The sequence below is a fragment of the Hyla sarda genome, unplaced genomic scaffold (assembly GCF_029499605.1).
Source record: "Hyla sarda isolate aHylSar1 unplaced genomic scaffold, aHylSar1.hap1 scaffold_490, whole genome shotgun sequence".
Classification (NCBI taxonomy): Eukaryota; Metazoa; Chordata; class Amphibia; order Anura; family Hylidae; genus Hyla; species Hyla sarda.
In genome coordinates, this window is record NW_026610501.1 from 89,495 (window position 1) to 103,475 (window position 13,981).

Here is a 13,981-nt window from a genome sequence, read left to right on the forward strand (position 1 = left end):
GTTGCCCACCAGAGAGCAGATTTACTGAGAAAGCTCTGGAAACGTCAAAAAGCAAGCGCGCAAAATGCTAGCCACTAGACCACCAGGGAGGATACCGACTGAGAAAATACGGATGCTGTTTATTAGTTTCTGAAGAGTGAAAAGAGGACTTCCCTGACCGGGAATCGAACCCGGGCCGCGGCGGTGAGAACGCCGAATCCTAGCCACTAGACCACCAGGGAAGAGTTGGGAACTTTTTGCACACCAGAGAGCAGATTTACTGAGAAAGCTCTGGAAACGTCAAAAAGCAAGCGCGCAAAATGCTAGCCACTAGACCACCAGGGAGGATACCGACTGAGAAAATACGAATGCAGTTTATTAGTATCTGAAGATTGAAAAGAGGACTTCCCTGACCGGGAATCGAACCCGGGCCGCGGCGGTGAGAGCGCCGAATCCTAGCCACTAGACAACCAGGGAAAAGTTGGGAGCTTTTTGCCCACCAGAGAGCAGATTTACTGAGAAAGCTCTGGAAAAATCAAAAAGCAAGCGCGCAAAATGCAAGCCACTAGACCACCAGGGAGGATACCGACTGAGAAAATACGGATGCTGTTTATTAGTTTCTGAAGATTGAAAAGAGGACTTCCCTGACCGGGAATCGAACCCGGGCCGCGGCGGTGAGAGCGCCGAATCCTAGCCACTAGACCACCAGGGAAAAGTTGGGAACTTTTTGCCCACCAGGAACCAGATTTACTGAGAAAGCTCTGGAAAAATCAAAAAGCAAGCGCGCAAAATGCAAGCCACTAGACCACCAGGGAGGATACCGACTGAGAAAATACGGATGCTGTTTATTAGTTTCTGAAGATTGAAAAGAGGACTTCCCTGACCGGGAATCGAACCTGGGCCGCGGCGGTGAGAGCGCCGAATCCTAGCCACTAGACCACCAGGGAAAAGTTGGGAACTTTTTGCCCACCAGGAACCAGATTTACTGAGAAAGCTCTGGAAAAATCAAAAAGCAAGTGCGCAAAATGCAAGCCACTAGACCACCAGGGAGGATATCGACCAAGAAAATACGAATGCTGTTTATTAGTTTCTGAAGATTGAAAAGAGGACTTCCCTGACCGGGAATCGAACCCGGGCCGCGGCGGTGAGAGCGCCGAATCCTAGCCACTAGACCACCAGGGAAAAGTTGGAAGCTTTTTGCCCACCAGAAACCAGATTTACTGAGAAAGCTCTGGAAATGTCAAACAGTAAGCGCGCAAAATGCAAGCCACTAGACCACCAGGGAGGATACCGACTGAGAAAATACGGATGCTGTTTATTAGTATCTGAAGATTGAAAAGAGGACTTCCCTGACCGGGAATCGAACCCGGGCCGCGGCGGTGAGAGCGCCGAATCCTAGCCACTAGACCACCAGGGAAAAGTTGGGAGCTTTTTGCCCACCAGAGAGCAGATTTACTGAGAAAGCTCTGGAAAAATCAAAAAGCAAGCGCGCAAAATGCAAGCCACTAGACCACCAGGGACTGAGAAAATACGGATGCTGTTTATTAGTTTCTGAAGAGTGAAAAGAGGACTTCCCTGACCGGGAATCGAACCCGGGCCGCGGCGGTGAGAATGCCGAATCCTAGCCACTAGACCACCAGGGAAGAGTTGGGAACTTTTTGCACACCAGAGAGCAGATTTACTGAGAAAGCTCTGGAAACGTCAAAAAGCAAGCGCGCAAAATGCTAGCCACTAGACCACCAGGGAGGATACCGACTGAGAAAATACGGATGCTGTTTATTAGTTTCTGAAGATTGAAAAGAGGACTTCCCTGACCGGGAATCGAACCCGGGCCGCGGCGGTGAGAGCGCCGAATCCTAGCCACTAGACCACCAGGGAAAAGTTGGGAACTTTTTGCCCACCAGGAACCAGATTTACTGAGAAAGCTCTGGAAAAATCAAAAAGCAAGTGCGCAAAATGCAAGCCACTAGACCACCAGGGAGGATACCGACTGAGAAAATACGGATGCTGTTTATTAGTTTCTGAAGATTGAAAAGAGGACTTCCCTGACCGGGAATCGAACCCGGGCCGCGGCGGTGAGAGCGCCGAATCCTAGCCACTAGACCACCAGGGAAGAGTTGGGAACTTGTTGCCCACCAGAGAGCAGATTTACTGAGAAAGCTCTGGAAACGTCAAAAAGCAAGCGCGCAAAATGCTAGCCACTAGACCACCAGGGAGGATATCGACTGAGAAAATACGGATGCTGTTTATTAGTTTCTGAAGATTGAAAAGAGGACTTCCCTGACCGGGAATCGAACCCGGGCCGCGGCGGTGAGAGCGCCGAATCCTAGCCACTAGACCACCAGGGAAAAGTTGGGAGCTTTTTGCCCACCAGAGAGCAGATTTACTGAGAAAGCTCTGGAAAAGTCAACAAGTAGGCGCGCAAAATGCTAGCCACTAGACCACCAGGGAGGATACCGACTGAGAAAATACGGATGCTGTTTATTAGTATCTGAAGATTGAAAAGAGGACTTCCCTGACCGGGAATCGAACCCGGGCCGCGGCGGTGAGAGCGCCGAATCCTAGCCACTAGACCACCAGGGAAAAGTTGGGAGCTTTTTGCCCACCAGAGAGCAGATTTACTGAGAAAGCTCTGGAAAAATCAAAAAGCAAGCGCGCAAAATGCAAGCCACTAGGCCACCAGGGAGGATACCGACTGAGAAAATACGGATGCTGTTTATTAGTTTCTGAAGAGTGAAAAGAGGACTTCCCTGACCGGGAATCGAACCCGGGCCGCGGCGGTGAGAACGCCGAATCCTAGCCACTAGACCACCAGGGAAAAGTTGGGAACTTTTTGCCCACCAGGAACCAGATTTACTGAGAAAGCTCTGGAAAAATCAAAAAGCAAGTGCGCAAAATGCAAGCCACTAGACCACCAGGGAGGATACCGACTGAGAAAATACGGATGCTGTTTATTAGTTTCTGAAGATTGAAAATACGACTTCCCTGACCGGGAATCGAACCCGGGCCGCGGCGGTGAGAGCGCCGAATCCTAGCCACTAGACCACCAGGGAAAAGTTGGGAACTTTTTGCCCACCAGGAACCAGATTTACTGAGAAAGCTCTGGAAAAATCAAAAAGCAAGTGCGCAAAATGCAAGCCACTAGACCACCAGGGAGGATACCGACTGAGAAAATACGGATGCTGTTTATTAGTTTCTGAAGAGTGAAAAGAGGACTTCCCTGACCGGGAATCGAACCCGGGCCGCGGCGGTGAGAGCGCCGAATCCTAGCCACTAGACCACCAGGGAAAAGTTGGGAGCTTTTTGCCCACCAGAGAGCAGATTTACTGAGAAAGCTCTGGAAAAGTCAACAAGTAGGCGCGCAAAATGCAAGCCACTAGACCACCAGGGAGGATACCGACTGAGAAAATACGGATGCTGTTTATTAGTATCTGAAGATTGAAAAGAGGACTTCCCTGACCGGGAATCAAACCCGGGCCGCGGCGGTGAGAGCGCCGAATCCTAGCCACTAGACCACCAGGGAAAAGTTGGGAGCATTTGCCCACCAGAGAGCAGATTTACTGAGTAAGCTCTGGAAAAATCAAAAAGCAAGCGCGCAAAATGCAAGCCACTAGACCACCAGGGAGGATACCGACTGAGAAAATACGGATGCTGTTTATTAGTTTCTGAAGAGTGAAAAGAGGACTTCCCTGACCGGGAATCGAACCCGGGCCGCGGCGGTGAGAACGCCGAATCCTAGCCACTAGACCACCAGGGAAGAGTTGGGAACTTTTTGCACACCAGAGAGCAGATTTACTGAGAAAGCTCTGGAAACGTCAAAAAGCAAGCGCGCAAAATGCTAGCCACTAGACCACCAGGGAGGATATCGACTGAGAAAATACGGATGCTGTTTATTAGTTTCTGAAGATTGAAAAGAGGACTTCCCTGACCGGGAATCGAACCCGGGCCGCGGCGGTGAGAGCGCCGAATCCTAGCCACTAGACCACCAGGGAAAAGTTGGGAGCTTTTTGCCCACCAGAGAGCAGATTTACTGAGAAAGCTCTGGAAAAATCAAAAAGCAAGCGCGCAAAATGCAAGCCACTAGACCACCAGGGAGGATACCGACTGAGAAAATACGGATGCTGTTTATTAGTTTCTGAAGAGTGAAAAGGGGACTTCCCTGACCGGGAATCGAACCCGGGCCGCGGCGGTGAGAACGCCGAATCCTAGCCACTAGACCACCAGGGAAGAGTTGGGAACTTTTTGCACACCAGAGAGCAGATTTACTGAGAAAGCTCTGGAAACGTCAAAAAGCAAGCGCGCAAAATGCTAGCCACTAGACCACCAGGGAGGATACCGACTGAGAAAATACGAATGCAGTTTATTAGTATCTGAAGATTGAAAAGAGGACTTCCCTGACCGGGAATCGAACCCGGGCCGCGGCGGTGAGAGCGCCGAATCCTAGCCACTAGACCACCAGGGAAAAGTTGGGAGCTTTTTGCCCACCAGAGAGCAGATTTACTGAGAAAGCTCTGGAAAAATCAAAAAGCAAGCGCGCAAAATGCAAGCCACTAGGCCACCAGGGAGGATACCGACTGAGAAAATACGGATGCTGTTTATTAGTTTCTGAAGAGTGAAAAGAGGACTTCCCTGACCGGGAATCGAACCCGGGCCGCGGCGGTGAGAGCGCGGAATCCTAGCCACTAGACCACCAGGGAAAAGTTGGGAACTTTTTGCCCACCAGGAACCAGATTTACTGAGAAAGCTCTGGAAAAATCAAAAAGCAAGTGCGCAAAATGCAAGCCACTAGACCACCAGGGAGGATACCGACTGAGAAAATACGGATGCTGTTTATTAGTTTCTGAAGATTGAAAATACGACTTCCCTGACCGGGAATCGAACCCGGGCCGCGGCGGTGAGAGCGCCGAATCCTAGCCACTAGACCACCAGGGAAAAGTTGGGAACTTTTTGCCCACCAGGAACCAGATTTACTGAGAAAGCTCTGGAAAAATCAAAAAGCAAGTGCGCAAAATGCAAGCCACTAGACCACCAGGGAGGATACCGACTGAGAAAATACGGATGCTGTTTATTAGTTTCTGAAGAGTGAAAAGAGGACTTCCCTGACCGGGAATCGAACCCGGGCCGCGGCGGTGAGAGCGCCGAATCCTAGCCACTAGACCACCAGGGAAAAGTTGGGAGATTTTTGCCCACCAGAGAGCAGATTTACTGAGAAAGCTCTGGAAAAGTCAACAAGTAGGCGCGCAAAATGCAAGCCACTAGACCACCAGGGAGGATACCGACTGAGAAAATACGGATGCTGTTTATTAGTATCTGAAGATTGAAAAGAGGACTTCCCTGACCGGGAATCAAACCCGGGCCGCGGCGGTGAGAGCGCCGAATCCTAGCCACTAGACCACCAGGGAAAAGTTGGGAGCATTTGCCCACCAGAGAGCAGATTTACTGAGTAAGCTCTGGAAAAATCAAAAAGCAAGCGCGCAAAATGCAAGCCACTAGACCACCAGGGAGGATACCGACTGAGAAAATACGGATGCTGTTTATTAGTTTCTGAAGAGTGAAAAGAGGACTTCCCTGACCGGGAATCGAACCCGGGCCGCGGCGGTGAGAACGCCGAATCCTAGCCACTAGACCACCAGGGAAGAGTTGGGAACTTTTTGCACACCAGAGAGCAGATTTACTGAGAAAGCTCTGGAAACGTCAAAAAGCAAGCGCGCAAAATGCTAGCCACTAGACCACCAGGGAGGATATCGACTGAGAAAATACGGATGCTGTTTATTAGTTTCTGAAGATTGAAAAGAGGACTTCCCTGACCGGGAATCGAACCCGGGCCGCGGCGGTGAGAGCGCCGAATCCTAGCCACTAGACCACCAGGGAAAAGTTGGGAGCTTTTTGCCCACCAGAGAGCAGATTTACTGAGAAAGCTCTGGAAAAATCAAAAAGCAAGCGCGCAAAATGCAAGCCACTAGACCACCAGGGAGGATACCGACTGAGAAAATACGGATGCTGTTTATTAGTTTCTGAAGAGTGAAAAGGGGACTTCCCTGACCGGGAATCGAACCCGGGCCGCGGCGGTGAGAACGCCGAATCCTAGCCACTAGACCACCAGGGAAGAGTTGGGAACTTTTTGCACACCAGAGAGCAGATTTACTGAGAAAGCTCTGGAAACGTCAAAAAGCAAGCGCGCAAAATGCTAGCCACTAGACCACCAGGGAGGATACCGACTGAGAAAATACGAATGCAGTTTATTAGTATCTGAAGATTGAAAAGAGGACTTCCCTGACCGGGAATCGAACCCGGGCCGCGGCGGTGAGAGCGCCGAATCCTAGTCACTAGACCACCAGGGAAAAGTTGGGAGCTTTTTGCCCACCAGAAACCAGATTTACTGAGAAAGCTCTGGAAAAATCAAAAAGCAAGCGCGCAAAATGCAAGCCACTAGACCACCAGGGAGGATACCGACTGAGAAAATACGGATGCTGTTTATTAGTTTCTGAAGATTGAAAAGAGGACTTCCCTGACCGGGAATCGAACCCGGGCCGCGGCGGTGAGAGCGCCGAATCCTAGCCACTAGACCACCAGGGAAGAGTTGGGAACTTGTTGCCCACCAGAGAGCAGATTTACTGAGAAAGCTCTGGAAACGTCAAAAAGCAAGCGCGCAAAATGCTAGCCACTAGACCACCAGGGAGGATATCGACTGAGAAAATACGGATGCTGTTTATTAGTTTCTGAAGAGTGAAAAGAGGACTTCCCTGACCGGGAATCGAACCCGGGCCGCGGCGGTGAGAGCGCCGAATCCTAGCCACTAGACCACCAGGGAAAAGTTGGTAGCTTTTTGCCCACCAGAGAGCAGATTTACTGAGAAAGCTCTGGAAAAGTCAACAAGTAGGCGCGCAAAATGCAAGCCACTAGACCACCAGGGAGGATACCGACTGAGAAAATACGGATGCTGTTTATTAGTATCTGAAGATTGAAAAGAGGACTTCCCTGACCGGGAATCGAACCCGGGCCGCGGCGGTGAGAGCGCCGAATCCTAGCCACTAGACCACCAGGGAAAAGTTGGGAGCATTTGCCCACCAGAGAGCAGATTTACTGAGTAAGCTCTGGAAAAATCAAAAAGCAAGCGCGCAAAATGCAAGCCACTAGACCACCAGGGAGGATACCGACTGAGAAAATACGGATGCTGTTTATTAGTTTCTGAAGAGTGAAAAGAGGACTTCCCTGACCGGGAATCGAACCCGGGCCGCGGCGGTGAGAACGCCGAATCCTAGCCACTAGACCACCAGGGAAGAGTTGGGAACTTTTTGCACACCAGAGAGCAGATTTACTGAGAAAGCTCTGGAAACGTCAAAAAGCAAGCGCGCAAAATGCTAGCCACTAGACCACCAGGGAGGATATCGACTGAGAAAATACGGATGCTGTTTATTAGTTTCTGAAGATTGAAAAGAGGACTTCCCTGACCGGGAATCGAACCCGGGCCGCGGCGGTGAGAGCGCCGAATCCTAGCCACTAGACCACCAGGGAAAAGTTGGGAGCTTTTTGCCCACCAGAGAGCAGATTTACTGAGAAAGCTCTGGAAAAATCAAAAAGCAAGCGCGCAAAATGCAAGCCACTAGACCACCAGGGAGGATACCGACTGAGAAAATACGGATGCTGTTTATTAGTTTCTGAAGATTGAAAAAAGGACTTCCCTGATCGCGAATCGAACCCGGGCCGCGGCGGTGAGAGCGCCGAATCCTAGCCACTAGACCACCAGGGAAGAGTTGGGAACTTGTTGCCCACCAGAGAGCAGATTTACTGAGAAAGCTCTGGAAACGTCAAAAAGCAAGCGCGCAAAATGCTAGCCACTAGACCACCAGGGAGGATATCGACTGAGAAAATACGGATGCTGTTTATTAGTTTCTGAAGATTGAAAAGAGGACTTCCCTGACCGGGAATCGAACCCGGGCCGCGGCGGTGAGAGCGCCGAATCTTAGTCCTAGCCACTAGACCACCAGGGAGGATATCGACCAAGAAAATACGAATGCTGTTTATTAGTTTCTGAAGATTGAAAAGAGGACTTCCCTGACCGGGAATCGAACCCGGGCCGCGGCGGTGAGAGCGCCGAATCCTAGCCACTAGACCACCAGGGAAAAGTTGGGAGCTTTTTGCCCACCAGAGAGCAGATTTACTGAGAAAGCTCTGGAAAAATCAAAAAGCAAGCGCGCAAAATGCAAGCCACTAGACCACCAGGGAGGATACCGACTGAGAAAATACGGATGCTGTTTATTAGTTTCTGAAGAGTGAAAAGAGGACTTCCCTGACCGGGAATCGAACCCGGGCCGCGGCGGTGAGAGCGCCGAATCCTAGCCACTAGACCACCAGGGAAAAGTTGGGAACTTTTTGCCCACCAGGAACCAGATTTACTGAGAAAGCTCTGGAAAAATCAAAAAGCAAGTGCGCAAAATGCAAGCCACTAGACCACCAGGGAGGATACCGACTGAGAAAATACGGATGCTGTTTATTAGTTTCTGAAGATTGAAAAGAGGACTTCCCTGACCGGGAATCGAACCCGGGCCGCGGCGGTGAGAGCGCCGAATCCTAGCCACTAGACCACCAGGGAAGAGTTGGGAACTTGTTGCCCACCAGAGAGCAGATTTACTGAGAAAGCTCTGGAAACGTCAAAAAGCAAGCGCGCAAAATGCTAGCCACTAGACCACCAGGGAGGATATCGACTGAGAAAATACGGATGCTGTTTATTAGTTTCTGAAGAGTGAAAAGAGGACTTCCCTGACCGGGAATCGAACCCGGGCCGCGGCGGTGAGAGCGCCGAATCCTAGCCACTAGACCACCAGGGAAAAGTTGGGAGCTTTTTGCCCACCAGAGAGCAGATTTACTGAGAAAGCTCTGGAAAAGTCAACAAGTAGGCGCGCAAAATGCAAGCCACTAGACCACCAGGGAGGATACCGACTGAGAAAATACGGATGCTGTTTATTAGTATCTGAAGATTGAAAAGAGGACTTCCCTGACCGGGAATCGAACCCGGGCCGCGGCGGTGAGAACGCCGAATCCTAGCCACTAGACCACCAGGGAAGAGTTGGGAACTTTTTGCACACCAGAGAGCAGATTTACTGAGAAAGCTCTGGAAACGTCAAAAAGCAAGCGCGCAAAATGCTAGCCACTAGACCACCAGGGAGGATATCGACTGAGAAAATACGGATGCTGTTTATTAGTTTCTGAAGATTGAAAAGAGGACTTCCCTGACCGGGAATCGAACCCGGGCCGCGGCGGTGAGAGCGCCGAATCCTAGCCACTAGACCACCAGGGAAAAGTTGGGAGCTTTTTGCCCACCAGAGAGCAGATTTACTGAGAAAGCTCTGGAAAAATCAAAAAGCAAGCGCGCAAAATGCAAGCCACTAGACCACCAGGGAGGATACCGACTGAGAAAATACGGATGCTGTTTATTAGTTTCTGAAGAGTGAAAAGGGGACTTCCCTGACCGGGAATCGAACCCGGGCCGCGGCGGTGAGAACGCCGAATCCTAGCCACTAGACCACCAGGGAAGAGTTGGGAACTTTTTGCACACCAGAGAGCAGATTTACTGAGAAAGCTCTGGAAACGTCAAAAAGCAAGCGCGCAAAATGCTAGCCACTAGACCACCAGGGAGGATACCGACTGAGAAAATACGAATGCAGTTTATTAGTATCTGAAGATTGAAAAGAGGACTTCCCTGACCGGGAATCAAACCCGGGCCGCGGCGGTGAGAGCGCCGAATCCTAGCCACTAGACCACCAGGGAAAAGTTGGGAGCTTTTTGCCCACCAGAAACCAGATTTACTGAGAAAGCTCTGGAAAAATCAAAAAGCAAGCGCGCAAAATGCAAGCCACTAGACCACCAGGGAGGATACCGACTGAGAAAATACGGATGCTGTTTATTAGTTTCTGAAGATTGAAAAGAGGACTTCCCTGACCGGAAATTGAACCCGGGCCGCGGCGGTGAGAGCGCCGAATCCTACCCACTAGACCACCAGGGAAAAGTTGGGAGCTTTTTGCCCACCAGAGAGCAGATTTACTGAGAAAGCTCTGGAAAAATCAAAAAGCAAGCGCGCAAAATGCAAGCCACTAGACCACCAGGGAGGATACCGACTGAGAAAATACGGATGCTGTTTATTAGTTTCTGAAGATTGAAAAAAGGACTTCCCTGATCGGGAATCGAACCCGGGCCGCGGCGGTGAGAGCGCCGAATCCTAGCCACTAGACCACCAGGGAAGAGTTGGGAACTTGTTGCCCACCAGAGAGCAGATTTACTGAGAAAGCTCTGGAAACGTCAAAAAGCAAGCGCGCAAAATGCTAGCCACTAGACCACCAGGGAGGATATCGACTGAGAAAATACGGATGCTGTTTATTAGTTTCTGAAGATTGAAAAGAGGACTTCCCTGACCGGGAATCGAACCCGGGCCGCGGCGGTGAGAGCGCCGAATCTTAGTCCTAGCCACTAGACCACCAGGGAGGATATCGACCAAGAAAATACGAATGCTGTTTATTAGTTTCTGAAGATTGAAAAGAGGACTTCCCTGACCGGGAATCGAACCCGGGCCGCGGCGGTGAGAGCGCCGAATCCTAGCCACTAGACCACCAGGGAAAAGTTGGGAGCTTTTTGCCCACCAGAAATCAGATTTACTGAGAAAGCTCTGGAAATGTCAAACAGTAAGCGCGCAAAATGCAAGCCACTAGACCACCAGGGAGGATACCGACTGAGAAAATACGGATGCTGTTTATTAGTATCTGAAGATTGATAAGAGGACTTCCCTGACCGGGAATCGAACCCGGGCCGCGGCGGTGAGAGCGCCGAATCCTAGCCACTAGACCACCAGGGAAAAGTTGGGAGCTTTTTGCCCACCAGAGAGCAGATTTACTGAGAAAGCTCTGGAAAAATCAAAAAGCAAGCGCGCAAAATGCAAGCCACTAGACCACCAGGGAGGATACCGACTGAGAAAATACGGATGCTGTTTATTAGTTTCTGAAGAGTGAAAAGAGGACTTCCCTGACCGGGAATCGAACCCGGGCCGCGGCGGTGAGAACGCCGAATCCTAGCCACTAGACCACCAGGGAAGAGTTGGGAACTTTTTGCACACCAGAGAGCAGATTTACTGAGAAAGCTCTGGAAACGTCAAAAAGCAAGCGCGCAAAATGCTAGCCACTAGACCACCAGGGAGGATACCGACTGAGAAAATACGAATGCAGTTTATTAGTATCTGAAGATTGAAAAGAGGACTTCCCTGACCGGGAATCGAACCCGGGCCGCGGCGGTGAGAGCGCCGAATCCTAGTCACTAGACCACCAGGGAAAAGTTGGGAGCTTTTTGCCCACCAGAAACCAGATTTACTGAGAAAGCTCTGGAAAAATCAAAAAGCAAGCGCGCAAAATGCAAGCCACTAGACCACCAGGGAGGATACCGACTGAGAAAATACGGATGCTGTTTATTAGTTTCTGAAGATTGAAAAGAGGACTTACCTGACCGGGAATCGAACCCGGGCCGCGGCGGTGAGAGCGCCGAATCCTAGCCACTAGACCACCAGGGAAGAGTTGGGAACTTGTTGCCCACCAGAGAGCAGATTTACTGAGAAAGCTCTGGAAACGTCAAAAAGCAAGCGCGCAAAATGCTAGCCACTAGACCACCAGGTAGGATACCGACTGAGAAAATACGGATGCTGTTTATTAGTTTCTGAAGAGTGAAAAGAGGACTTCCCTGACCGGGAATCGAACCCGGGCCGCGGCGGTGAGAACGCCGAATCCTAGCCACTAGACCACCAGGGAAAAGTTGGGAACTTTTTGCCCACCAGGAACCAGATTTACTGAGAAAGCTCTGGAAAAATCAAAAAGCAAGTGCGCAAAATGCAAGCCACTAGACCACCAGGGAGGATACCGACTGAGAAAATACGGATGCTGTTTATTAGTTTCTGAAGATTGAAAAGAGGACTTCCCTGACCGGGAATCGAACCCGGGCCGCGGCGGTGAGAGCGCCGAATCCTAGCCACTAGACCACCAGGGAAGAGTTGGGAACTTGTTGCCCACCAGAGAGCAGATTTACTGAGAAAGCTCTGGAAACGTCAAAAAGCAAGCGCGCAAAATGCTAGCCACTAGACCACCAGGGAGGATATCGACTGAGAAAATACGGATGCTGTTTATTAGTTTCTGAAGATTGAAAAGAGGACTTCCCTGACCGGGAATCGAACCCGGGCCGCGGCGGTGAGAGCGCCGAATCCTAGCCACTAGACCACCAGGGAAAAGTTGGGAGCTTTTTGCCCACCAGAGAGCAGATTTACTGAGAAAGCTCTGGAAAAATCAAAAAGCAAGCGCGCAAAATGCAAGCCACTAGACCACCAGGGAGGATACCGACTGAGAAAATACGGATGCTGTTTATTAGTTTCTGAAGATTGAAAAGAGGACTTCCCTGACCGGGAATCGAACCCGGGCCGCGGCGGTGAGAACGCCGAATCCTAGCCACTAGACCACCAGGGAAGAGTTGGGAACTTTTTGCACACCAGAGATCAGATTTACTGAGAAAGCTCTGGAAACGTCAAAAAGCAAGCGCGCAAAATGCTAGCCACTAGACCACCAGGGAGGATACCGACTGAGAAAATACGAATGCAGTTTATTAGTATCTGAAGATTGAAAAGAGGACTTCCCTGACCGGGAATCGAACCCGGGCCGCGGCGGTGAGAACGCCGAATCCTAGCCACTAGACCACCAGGGAAGAGTTGGGAACTTTTTGCACACCAGAGAGCAGATTTACTGAGAAAGCTCTGGAAACGTCAAAAAGCAAGCGCGCAAAATGCTAGCCACTAGACCACCAGGGAGGATACCGACTGAGAAAATACGAATGCAGTTTATTAGTATCTGAAGATTGAAAAGAGGACTTCCCTGACCGGGAATCGAACCCGGGCCGCGGCAGTGAGAGCGCCGAATCCTAGCCACTAGACCACCAGGGAAAAGTTGGGAACTTTTTGCCCACCAGGAACCAGATTTACTGAGAAAGCTCTGGAAAAATCAAAAAGCAAGTGCGCAAAATGCAAGCCACTAGACCACCAGGGAGGATACCGACTGAGAAAATACGGATGCTGTTTATTAGTTTCTGAAGAGTGAAAAGAGGACTTCCCTGACCGGGAATCAAACCCGGGCCGCGGCGGTGAGAACGCCGAATCCTAGCCACTAGACCACCAGGGAAGAGTTGGGAACTTTTTGCACACCAGAGAGCAGATTTACTGAGAAAGCTCTGGAAACGTCAAAAAGCAAGCGCGCAAAATGCAAGCCACTAGACCACCAGGGAGGATACCGACTGAGAAAATACGGATGCTGTTTATTAGTTTCTGAAGATTGAAAAGAGGACTTCCCTGACCGAGAATCGAACCCGGGCCGCGGCGGTGAGAGCGCCGAATCCTAGCCACTAGACCACCAGGGAAAAGTTGGGAACTTTTTGCCCACCAGGAACCAGATTTACTGAGAAAGCTCTGGAAAAATCAAAAAGCAAGTGCGCAAAATGCAAGCCACTAGACCACCAGGGAGGATACCGACTGAGAAAATACGGATGCTGTTTATTAGTTTCTGAAGATTGAAAAGAGGACTTCCCTGACCGGGAATCGAACCCGGGCCGCGGCGGTGAGAGCGCCGAATCCTAGCCACTAGACCACCAGGGAAGAGTTGGGAACTTGTTACCCACCAGAGAGCAGATTTACTGAGAAAGCTCTGGAAACGTCAAAAAGCAAGTGCGCAAAATGCTAGCCACTAGACCACCAGGGAGGATATCGACTGAGAAAATACGGATGCTGTTTATTAGTTTCTGAAGATTGAAAAGAGGACTTCCCTGACCGGGAATCGAACCCGGGCCGCGGCGGTGAGAGCGCCGAATCCTAGCCACTAGACAACCAGGGAAAAGTTGGGAGCTTTTTGCCCACCAGAGAGCAGATTTACTGAGAAAGCTCTGGAAAAATCAAAAAGCAAGCGCGCAAAATGCAAGCCACTAGACCACCAGG

The 13,981-nt window shown here is 50.5% G+C and overlaps 46 non-coding genes across 46 annotated transcripts; all 46 read right to left on the reverse strand.

Annotated features, from left to right (window-relative positions):
* Window positions 1–149: 149 nt before the first annotated feature.
* Window positions 150–221, reverse strand: TRNAE-CUC (transfer RNA glutamic acid (anticodon CUC)). Its single transcript has one exon. It is a non-coding gene; the product is annotated as a tRNA-Glu (tRNA).
* Window positions 222–619: 398 nt separating this feature from the next.
* Window positions 620–691, reverse strand: TRNAE-CUC (transfer RNA glutamic acid (anticodon CUC)). Its single transcript has one exon. It is a non-coding gene; the product is annotated as a tRNA-Glu (tRNA).
* Window positions 692–1,089: 398 nt separating this feature from the next.
* TRNAE-CUC (transfer RNA glutamic acid (anticodon CUC)) lies at window positions 1,090–1,161 on the reverse strand. Its single transcript has one exon. It is a non-coding gene; the product is annotated as a tRNA-Glu (tRNA).
* A 163-nt stretch (window positions 1,162–1,324) lies between these two features.
* TRNAE-CUC (transfer RNA glutamic acid (anticodon CUC)) lies at window positions 1,325–1,396 on the reverse strand. The gene has a single exon. It is a non-coding gene; the product is annotated as a tRNA-Glu (tRNA).
* A 389-nt stretch (window positions 1,397–1,785) lies between these two features.
* Window positions 1,786–1,857, reverse strand: TRNAE-CUC (transfer RNA glutamic acid (anticodon CUC)). Its single transcript has one exon. It is a non-coding gene; the product is annotated as a tRNA-Glu (tRNA).
* Window positions 1,858–2,020: 163 nt separating this feature from the next.
* On the reverse strand, window positions 2,021–2,092 carry TRNAE-CUC (transfer RNA glutamic acid (anticodon CUC)). Its single transcript has one exon. It is a non-coding gene; the product is annotated as a tRNA-Glu (tRNA).
* Window positions 2,093–2,255: 163 nt separating this feature from the next.
* TRNAE-CUC (transfer RNA glutamic acid (anticodon CUC)) lies at window positions 2,256–2,327 on the reverse strand. Its single transcript has one exon. It is a non-coding gene; the product is annotated as a tRNA-Glu (tRNA).
* Window positions 2,328–2,490: 163 nt separating this feature from the next.
* On the reverse strand, window positions 2,491–2,562 carry TRNAE-CUC (transfer RNA glutamic acid (anticodon CUC)). The gene has a single exon. It is a non-coding gene; the product is annotated as a tRNA-Glu (tRNA).
* A 163-nt stretch (window positions 2,563–2,725) lies between these two features.
* TRNAE-CUC (transfer RNA glutamic acid (anticodon CUC)) lies at window positions 2,726–2,797 on the reverse strand. The gene has a single exon. It is a non-coding gene; the product is annotated as a tRNA-Glu (tRNA).
* A 163-nt stretch (window positions 2,798–2,960) lies between these two features.
* On the reverse strand, window positions 2,961–3,032 carry TRNAE-CUC (transfer RNA glutamic acid (anticodon CUC)). Its single transcript has one exon. It is a non-coding gene; the product is annotated as a tRNA-Glu (tRNA).
* Window positions 3,033–3,195: 163 nt separating this feature from the next.
* On the reverse strand, window positions 3,196–3,267 carry TRNAE-CUC (transfer RNA glutamic acid (anticodon CUC)). The gene has a single exon. It is a non-coding gene; the product is annotated as a tRNA-Glu (tRNA).
* Window positions 3,268–3,430: 163 nt separating this feature from the next.
* TRNAE-CUC (transfer RNA glutamic acid (anticodon CUC)) lies at window positions 3,431–3,502 on the reverse strand. The gene has a single exon. It is a non-coding gene; the product is annotated as a tRNA-Glu (tRNA).
* A 162-nt stretch (window positions 3,503–3,664) lies between these two features.
* On the reverse strand, window positions 3,665–3,736 carry TRNAE-CUC (transfer RNA glutamic acid (anticodon CUC)). Its single transcript has one exon. It is a non-coding gene; the product is annotated as a tRNA-Glu (tRNA).
* A 163-nt stretch (window positions 3,737–3,899) lies between these two features.
* On the reverse strand, window positions 3,900–3,971 carry TRNAE-CUC (transfer RNA glutamic acid (anticodon CUC)). Its single transcript has one exon. It is a non-coding gene; the product is annotated as a tRNA-Glu (tRNA).
* Window positions 3,972–4,134: 163 nt separating this feature from the next.
* On the reverse strand, window positions 4,135–4,206 carry TRNAE-CUC (transfer RNA glutamic acid (anticodon CUC)). Its single transcript has one exon. It is a non-coding gene; the product is annotated as a tRNA-Glu (tRNA).
* Window positions 4,207–4,369: 163 nt separating this feature from the next.
* Window positions 4,370–4,441, reverse strand: TRNAE-CUC (transfer RNA glutamic acid (anticodon CUC)). The gene has a single exon. It is a non-coding gene; the product is annotated as a tRNA-Glu (tRNA).
* Window positions 4,442–4,839: 398 nt separating this feature from the next.
* On the reverse strand, window positions 4,840–4,911 carry TRNAE-CUC (transfer RNA glutamic acid (anticodon CUC)). The gene has a single exon. It is a non-coding gene; the product is annotated as a tRNA-Glu (tRNA).
* Window positions 4,912–5,074: 163 nt separating this feature from the next.
* On the reverse strand, window positions 5,075–5,146 carry TRNAE-CUC (transfer RNA glutamic acid (anticodon CUC)). The gene has a single exon. It is a non-coding gene; the product is annotated as a tRNA-Glu (tRNA).
* A 163-nt stretch (window positions 5,147–5,309) lies between these two features.
* TRNAE-CUC (transfer RNA glutamic acid (anticodon CUC)) lies at window positions 5,310–5,381 on the reverse strand. The gene has a single exon. It is a non-coding gene; the product is annotated as a tRNA-Glu (tRNA).
* A 162-nt stretch (window positions 5,382–5,543) lies between these two features.
* On the reverse strand, window positions 5,544–5,615 carry TRNAE-CUC (transfer RNA glutamic acid (anticodon CUC)). The gene has a single exon. It is a non-coding gene; the product is annotated as a tRNA-Glu (tRNA).
* Window positions 5,616–5,778: 163 nt separating this feature from the next.
* On the reverse strand, window positions 5,779–5,850 carry TRNAE-CUC (transfer RNA glutamic acid (anticodon CUC)). Its single transcript has one exon. It is a non-coding gene; the product is annotated as a tRNA-Glu (tRNA).
* Window positions 5,851–6,013: 163 nt separating this feature from the next.
* TRNAE-CUC (transfer RNA glutamic acid (anticodon CUC)) lies at window positions 6,014–6,085 on the reverse strand. Its single transcript has one exon. It is a non-coding gene; the product is annotated as a tRNA-Glu (tRNA).
* Window positions 6,086–6,483: 398 nt separating this feature from the next.
* TRNAE-CUC (transfer RNA glutamic acid (anticodon CUC)) lies at window positions 6,484–6,555 on the reverse strand. The gene has a single exon. It is a non-coding gene; the product is annotated as a tRNA-Glu (tRNA).
* Window positions 6,556–6,718: 163 nt separating this feature from the next.
* On the reverse strand, window positions 6,719–6,790 carry TRNAE-CUC (transfer RNA glutamic acid (anticodon CUC)). The gene has a single exon. It is a non-coding gene; the product is annotated as a tRNA-Glu (tRNA).
* A 163-nt stretch (window positions 6,791–6,953) lies between these two features.
* Window positions 6,954–7,025, reverse strand: TRNAE-CUC (transfer RNA glutamic acid (anticodon CUC)). The gene has a single exon. It is a non-coding gene; the product is annotated as a tRNA-Glu (tRNA).
* A 162-nt stretch (window positions 7,026–7,187) lies between these two features.
* On the reverse strand, window positions 7,188–7,259 carry TRNAE-CUC (transfer RNA glutamic acid (anticodon CUC)). Its single transcript has one exon. It is a non-coding gene; the product is annotated as a tRNA-Glu (tRNA).
* Window positions 7,260–7,422: 163 nt separating this feature from the next.
* Window positions 7,423–7,494, reverse strand: TRNAE-CUC (transfer RNA glutamic acid (anticodon CUC)). The gene has a single exon. It is a non-coding gene; the product is annotated as a tRNA-Glu (tRNA).
* Window positions 7,495–8,030: 536 nt separating this feature from the next.
* TRNAE-CUC (transfer RNA glutamic acid (anticodon CUC)) lies at window positions 8,031–8,102 on the reverse strand. Its single transcript has one exon. It is a non-coding gene; the product is annotated as a tRNA-Glu (tRNA).
* A 163-nt stretch (window positions 8,103–8,265) lies between these two features.
* Window positions 8,266–8,337, reverse strand: TRNAE-CUC (transfer RNA glutamic acid (anticodon CUC)). The gene has a single exon. It is a non-coding gene; the product is annotated as a tRNA-Glu (tRNA).
* Window positions 8,338–8,500: 163 nt separating this feature from the next.
* On the reverse strand, window positions 8,501–8,572 carry TRNAE-CUC (transfer RNA glutamic acid (anticodon CUC)). Its single transcript has one exon. It is a non-coding gene; the product is annotated as a tRNA-Glu (tRNA).
* Window positions 8,573–8,735: 163 nt separating this feature from the next.
* On the reverse strand, window positions 8,736–8,807 carry TRNAE-CUC (transfer RNA glutamic acid (anticodon CUC)). The gene has a single exon. It is a non-coding gene; the product is annotated as a tRNA-Glu (tRNA).
* Window positions 8,808–8,970: 163 nt separating this feature from the next.
* Window positions 8,971–9,042, reverse strand: TRNAE-CUC (transfer RNA glutamic acid (anticodon CUC)). Its single transcript has one exon. It is a non-coding gene; the product is annotated as a tRNA-Glu (tRNA).
* A 163-nt stretch (window positions 9,043–9,205) lies between these two features.
* TRNAE-CUC (transfer RNA glutamic acid (anticodon CUC)) lies at window positions 9,206–9,277 on the reverse strand. The gene has a single exon. It is a non-coding gene; the product is annotated as a tRNA-Glu (tRNA).
* Window positions 9,278–9,440: 163 nt separating this feature from the next.
* TRNAE-CUC (transfer RNA glutamic acid (anticodon CUC)) lies at window positions 9,441–9,512 on the reverse strand. Its single transcript has one exon. It is a non-coding gene; the product is annotated as a tRNA-Glu (tRNA).
* A 163-nt stretch (window positions 9,513–9,675) lies between these two features.
* Window positions 9,676–9,747, reverse strand: TRNAE-CUC (transfer RNA glutamic acid (anticodon CUC)). The gene has a single exon. It is a non-coding gene; the product is annotated as a tRNA-Glu (tRNA).
* A 771-nt stretch (window positions 9,748–10,518) lies between these two features.
* TRNAE-CUC (transfer RNA glutamic acid (anticodon CUC)) lies at window positions 10,519–10,590 on the reverse strand. The gene has a single exon. It is a non-coding gene; the product is annotated as a tRNA-Glu (tRNA).
* A 163-nt stretch (window positions 10,591–10,753) lies between these two features.
* Window positions 10,754–10,825, reverse strand: TRNAE-CUC (transfer RNA glutamic acid (anticodon CUC)). Its single transcript has one exon. It is a non-coding gene; the product is annotated as a tRNA-Glu (tRNA).
* A 163-nt stretch (window positions 10,826–10,988) lies between these two features.
* Window positions 10,989–11,060, reverse strand: TRNAE-CUC (transfer RNA glutamic acid (anticodon CUC)). Its single transcript has one exon. It is a non-coding gene; the product is annotated as a tRNA-Glu (tRNA).
* Window positions 11,061–11,693: 633 nt separating this feature from the next.
* Window positions 11,694–11,765, reverse strand: TRNAE-CUC (transfer RNA glutamic acid (anticodon CUC)). Its single transcript has one exon. It is a non-coding gene; the product is annotated as a tRNA-Glu (tRNA).
* Window positions 11,766–11,928: 163 nt separating this feature from the next.
* Window positions 11,929–12,000, reverse strand: TRNAE-CUC (transfer RNA glutamic acid (anticodon CUC)). The gene has a single exon. It is a non-coding gene; the product is annotated as a tRNA-Glu (tRNA).
* Window positions 12,001–12,163: 163 nt separating this feature from the next.
* Window positions 12,164–12,235, reverse strand: TRNAE-CUC (transfer RNA glutamic acid (anticodon CUC)). The gene has a single exon. It is a non-coding gene; the product is annotated as a tRNA-Glu (tRNA).
* Window positions 12,236–12,398: 163 nt separating this feature from the next.
* Window positions 12,399–12,470, reverse strand: TRNAE-CUC (transfer RNA glutamic acid (anticodon CUC)). The gene has a single exon. It is a non-coding gene; the product is annotated as a tRNA-Glu (tRNA).
* A 163-nt stretch (window positions 12,471–12,633) lies between these two features.
* On the reverse strand, window positions 12,634–12,705 carry TRNAE-CUC (transfer RNA glutamic acid (anticodon CUC)). Its single transcript has one exon. It is a non-coding gene; the product is annotated as a tRNA-Glu (tRNA).
* A 163-nt stretch (window positions 12,706–12,868) lies between these two features.
* TRNAE-CUC (transfer RNA glutamic acid (anticodon CUC)) lies at window positions 12,869–12,940 on the reverse strand. The gene has a single exon. It is a non-coding gene; the product is annotated as a tRNA-Glu (tRNA).
* A 398-nt stretch (window positions 12,941–13,338) lies between these two features.
* Window positions 13,339–13,410, reverse strand: TRNAE-CUC (transfer RNA glutamic acid (anticodon CUC)). The gene has a single exon. It is a non-coding gene; the product is annotated as a tRNA-Glu (tRNA).
* Window positions 13,411–13,573: 163 nt separating this feature from the next.
* Window positions 13,574–13,645, reverse strand: TRNAE-CUC (transfer RNA glutamic acid (anticodon CUC)). The gene has a single exon. It is a non-coding gene; the product is annotated as a tRNA-Glu (tRNA).
* Between the last annotated feature and the right edge of the window lie 336 nt (window positions 13,646–13,981).